Genomic DNA, 5,881 nt, shown 5'->3' on the forward strand with positions numbered 1-5,881 from the left:
ATATATGTCCGTGCCACTCTCTCGCTTTGTCACAGCTTACCCTTCCCCCTCCCCATGTCCTCAAATCCATTCTCTAGTAGGTCTGTGTGTTTATTCCTGTCTTACCCCTAGGTTCTTCATGACATTTTTTTTTCTTAAATTCCGTATATATGTTAGCATACGGTAGTTGTCTTTCTCTTTCTGACTTACTTCACTCTGTATGACAGACTCTAGGTCCATCCACCTCATTACAAATAGCTCAATTTCATTTCTTTTTATGGCTGAGTAATATTCCATTGTGTATATGTGCCACATCTTCTTTATATGTTTCTGTTTCCATCTGTTTCTTAGAAGTATCTCGGAATTAATACAACAGTACCTAAACCTGTATTTCATTTCCAGTTAGAATTTGATGAAGAGTGAATTGAATGATCTCCAAGATTTCTTTAATGACTATGATTCTAAGATTTTTCTCTAAAGATTTGTTTCTCCATTCCCATTGCTACCCAATGCATAAAGTGTCTCCAGAGAATTCTTGCTGATGGCACTTCCTCTGAATTTCTCCTTCCCCTTCTATTGTCCAATTTTTGACATATAATGTAGTGAGGACTTTACCTTGATGTCATTTTGAGCTTTTCACTTAAAATTACTCCAGGTATTCCTGTTGCCAGAAACTCTTCCCTTAACCAAAGGGCCTCTTATTCTACTTGATTTGGGACCATCCAGCTCTTAACTGTATTCGGCAGTACTGCAAGCCAACCCCCATATAAACTGTCCTCTCTTTGGCCTCTATATCACTGAATATGCCACTTAATTTGCCTAGAATGTCATCCCCATTTTGCAGGGTCAAATCATCTGCCTCACTCATTAAAAACTTTCTCAAGGCCAATGATCCTATTTATACAATGAAACCTCTTTATCCAGCCTTTTCACCAGTCTAAACACTTAAGCACTTAATGGGAACATCTGTAATTGGCTCTATAAATGTTTTCTACATAGGCGTAATTTTCTTTGGTTCTTGTATCTCTCTCATTAAGCCAAACAACTGACTTCAGGAAACTTATCTTTTATTTCCCTTGAAACTCTTCACTGCATCCAGCAAAAGGTTCAGCATTCAGAAGATGTCTAACAAATATGTTGCCTAAGAAAATCAGCACTAGACCTTGATAAACTATGGCTCTCTGTGCTTCAGTTTTTTTGCAGTTTACAAAAAAGAATACTGTGAAGGTAATTTACCATTAGAAAAGTGTTTTGAAATCCTTGAACAGAGAGTATTCTTCAGCAATTGCATGAAATACTGCTGCAATTACAATGATTTCTGGATGCCACTCTGCTACAAATCTGCCACCTCAGAACAAAAGAAAATGCCACTCGAAGAAAACTGGTTAACAAAGTGCTGTGCAAGGCCAAATGCCACCTCCTCCACCCTACATCAAAAGTAGACTTGGCTTTAGTTTCCTGATACTAGAAAGAAATAATTTAAAGAAAATTTTAGCTAAGGAAAAACTCTTTGAAAAAAACAAAAGTATTCTCTACAAAGAACAACTTGGTTCCAGCCTGGAATACCTATTTTCTTTTTTTCTAGGTAATCTGATAGAATTTAAAAATTTCTAACAGATGGACTCTCTACTGTAAATCAGTTTAAATAAGTGGTCACTTAACACTATAAAAGTCTGTAAAATTTTTTGAATGAGTAGCTAGGAAGACATTCTACTAATCTAATGACAAGGAAATAATTAGAAGAGAAGATCTCAAGGGCTTCCGTGTTGGCGCAGTGGTTAAGAATCCACCTGCCAATGCAGGAGACATGGGTTTGAGGCCTGGTCTGGGAAGACCCACATGCTGCGGAGCAACTAAGCCCGTGTGCCACAACTACTGAGCCTGCGCTCTAGAGCCCATGAGCCACAACTACTGCGCCCACGTGCTGCATCTACTGAAGCCCGCCTGCTCTAGAGCCCATGCTCCGCAACAAGAGAAGCCACTGCAATGAGAAGCCCGCGCACCACAATGAAGAGCAGCCCCTGCTCGCGGCAACTAGAGAAAGCCCGCGTGCAGCAACAAAGACCCAACACAGACTAAAATAATAAATAAATAAAAATAAATATTAAAAAAAGATTTCAATATTAAATGCTAACTCAGAATTGAGCAAATGATGCAATCAATTCATTACAATAAAAAAGGCCTGATTCTTGATGTTATAAAGAATACTTAAATAATTAATATGATGGTTTAATAATAAAAAAATGTTGACAGATTCCTGAAAGAAGTACTGATTTCCATTATTTAAAACAATTCTAATGCCCTGTAATGCAAAATATTTGGATAATACCTCTGTATTGCTCTTATTATCAAATTGCTTTTTTTTTTCTTTCTGGAAGGTTCCATATGTTTCACTCTTCCCCAGATTAACTCCTTCTCATCTTTCTGATCTCAACCTGTTGCCACTTTCTCAAATTGGCATTTTTCTTAGCCCCCAAATATAAACATTGTTTTCCTGATATCCTCTTCCATTGCATCTTTGTATATTCTTTCAAAACACGTATTGCAATTTATGATTCTGTATTTATTTTGTATTTATTTCCTTATTGAATTTCTCTCCAACTAAACCTTAACTTCCATGAAGGTAAGGTATCTGTTTTGCTTTTTTTTTTTTTTTTTTTTGACGTTCCAGACCAGCATCGAGCACAATGCTCGGCTCTTAGTATGTGATCAGGAAATACTTGTTGAATGAACTGAAGAATAAAAAAGTGATAATCCCTCACCATGTTATCTGATATTTCCAAAACACTAATTCATTTTGAGAGAGAAAAATGTAAATTAAAAAGAGCACTATCATATGATCCGGCAATTCCACCTCTGGGAGTATATCCAAAAGAAACAAAAACACTAACTGGAAAAGATATCTGTACCTCCATGTTCACAGCAGCGTTATTTACAATAGCCAAGATCGCGGGTGCCAGTGGGCGGGGTCTGGGGCGAGGCCCCGAGGGCCTCTGGGACTGGCGGCTTCGGTGCTCCGGGAGTGGGAGCGCAGGCGGAGGGTGGGGGCCAGACAGCGGGGTGTGAGCTGCGGCGCAGATGTCATGTGGCCTGTGCTTGGGACCGCGGTGCGTACCTATGCTCCCTATGTCACCTTTCCCGTGGCCTTCGTGGTTGGGGCTGTGGGCTACCACCTGGAATGGTTCATCCGGGGGAAGGATCTCCAGCCTGTGGAGGAGGAAAAGAGCATCTCGGAGCGCCGGGAGGACCGCAAGCTGGATGAGCTGCTAGGCAAGGGCCACGCCCAGGTCCTGAGCCTTAAGGACAAGCTGGAATTTGCCCCTAAAGCTGTCCTGAACAGAGACCGCCCGGAGAAGAATTAATGGAGGACACAGGGCCCTATGGGTCCTCCTGGGGGCCAGGACTGGTCCTGCCACCATGTCGACCCAGCAACCAGAGCCCACATCTGGTTTGCTTTATTGCTTCTTCTGGCCCCTCCCGCCCCACACAGCCACACACATACTGGCTGCTCTGCTCTGGCCAGGCAGACACACTAGTAGCTGAGGGGCCAGTGAAGAGGAAGGCCCGTGAGGGTTCTGGCCTGAAGGCTGCCTCTGCTGGATGGTGGCCACAGCTGCTCAGGCTCCCGCGCTGCTAGGTGCACCACTGGGAGGAGGGTGATGAAGTGAACATTGGCCGCCAGTCCCTGTGGGGAGGCAGTTTGGCCTCAGGTGGGAGTGGCTGGGATTGGGGTGATGCCTTTAGGAGGGGTACCTACATGCCTGGTTCTAGTTTGCACTGGGAAGAGTTCAGAAATCTCCCTGGCTCCCTTAACTAGCTTGCTCTGTCCTTTTTGCGCTTTCTCCCTGAGATCCTGTCCTGTCAGCTCAGGAAGGGGATTCCCCTGGGAAGGAAAGCACTTTTCTGTTCTTGGGAGCCCAGGCTGTTCACCTTGGCGCAGGTGAATTTGCTTGAAAACAATCACCGTCTTTCACCCCCACCCCATTACTGTGTAGTGCAAAACTTGATTAAAGTGGCGTCTGAGAACCATTTTGATCTAATCCTGTCTTCCAGGTGGTGCTGCGGTCTCCTAGGAGTTATGCAAAGCAGTCATCTCCGGGTAGGATAAAATTGGCCTTTAACTAAGGACTTTGGGGCCCTGGAAGCTTTGTTTTACTAGCATGGCTGCACTGGATCCTGGAGGCGGTGAGTCCTGGAGGCGCAGGTTCCCAAGGGCCTTTTTATCATGATAACATGAGGCTTATATACTTTCAAAGTCTACATTAAGAGTAGACCAGGGAGCCTAACAATTGCTATCAAATTTTCCAACTTCATACACACATGTACACAGACTTTTCCCTATCAAAGTAGTATCTGTACGTTAAATTCGGTAGGGGTTTAAAAAAGGTTACCCACACTCTGAGGGCTCTAGTACAGATAAAATGTTAACATTGTGGTATCTTTCAGTAATTCTTGGACTAGTTTTTTTAGACATTTATTACTGTACATTTAATTTTATATTCTTTTTTTTACATAGTGTTTCATATCATAATCACTTTCCTATCTTATCACATGGTCTTCATAATCCTAATTGTTTTCATTAGCTGTATAATTGCCCATCAAGTGGGAATATAGCATAGTTTGTTTTTAACAGTTTCCCTATTGCTGGACATTTGGGTTGTTTCTGGTTGTTCACTAGGAGAAATATTGCAAAGAGTATCTTATATAAGGATTTTCCTGCATTTTTGGACTAAACGGTAGGAACAGTAAATGGCATTTTGGACGAAATGGGACAAACGGGTTTAAGGGCCTCAATGCATAATACTAAATGTCTTTCCTGAAGGGCAGTAGGAGCTTATACTAAATGCTGCCACTAAGGATGATGTCGGTGAGGTTGGAAGGGGTGAGAGCAGAGAGCAGACCTGTTGCCTCACGAAGTCAACTGACCTTTAACCTGAGTGAGCAAAGGCAAGTAATGAGTATTTGATGAAGAATGAACCTGCCTTAAAAGGGGGAGGCTGTTTGCCCTGCCTCTTACCTCAGGATCTGAGGCCCAGTGGTGTTAACAGGTGGGTGAAGGTAGAATTCCTGAACAGGTAGAGATGCCGGCTGTGGAGTGGGAGGAGTTGGGGGACGTGGAAAGTGGTAGCCAGAGAAGGAGGGGCAAGTCGAGTCGGTGGCTTCCCCTCAGTCGCCGAGGCCTGCTGGGAATGTTGAGATGAGCTGCTGTTGCTTCTCAGGGCATATATCCAATGGGGAGTGTGGGGAAGCAGGGTCGGCTGCTGAAGTGAGGATGAGGTTTCTGGTTCCGAAAGCATGTGCTAATAAGCTTAGCTTGGTCACAGGCTCCGGCTGACGCAGGCCTCATGGGCAGACCAGAGCTGCCCCCCTGTGGCAGTCCTGAGGACGACCAAGCCTGGGATCTCTTCGCTAGGGTAAACCACCAGTAGCAAACTCTCTTGCCTACAGGGGTCAGTCAGGTGGCTTAAATGAGCGGCCAGGCCAGGTGCTAGAAAGCACAGGCCTGCCTAAAGGGGGCAGTGGCTGTGCAGCTGCTTCCAATTTGTGCTGCTTGCCCAGAGATACCAGATTGAACTTCTGATTTTTAAATGTTGACAATTTATTTTTTAAAAAATTCTAAGCATGCTAACATACCCATAGGGTTAATTTGACCCAGTGGCGGCCAGTATGCCACCTGTCAAGCTGCCCCTTGCCTTCTTATGAAATCTGAGAGATATGCTTTGTTTTTAAGCAATCTAACAACTGTGGCAAACATTAGATCCCAGGATTGGTTTCCCTCGAAACACTTCTGGGCATCCTGCACATATGTAGTTTAATATCAGGCTAAGCAAAACATTACAGGACAGAAAACCTACAGAAATAACACACAAAAAGTTTTCCCACAGACTAAGACATTTTTGGG

At 43.6% G+C, this 5,881-nt stretch overlaps 1 pseudogene; it reads left to right on the plus strand.

Moving 5' to 3' along the window:
- Positions 1 to 3,062: 3,062 nt before the first annotated feature.
- Positions 3,063 to 3,341, plus strand: LOC103079379 (small integral membrane protein 12 pseudogene; annotated as a pseudogene).
- The last annotated feature ends 2,540 nt before the right edge of the window (positions 3,342 to 5,881 follow it).

The sequence above is a fragment of the Lipotes vexillifer genome, unplaced genomic scaffold, assembly GCF_000442215.2.
Source record: "Lipotes vexillifer unplaced genomic scaffold, Lipotes_vexillifer_v1.1 scaffold789, whole genome shotgun sequence".
Taxonomy (NCBI): domain Eukaryota; kingdom Metazoa; phylum Chordata; class Mammalia; order Artiodactyla; family Lipotidae; genus Lipotes; species Lipotes vexillifer.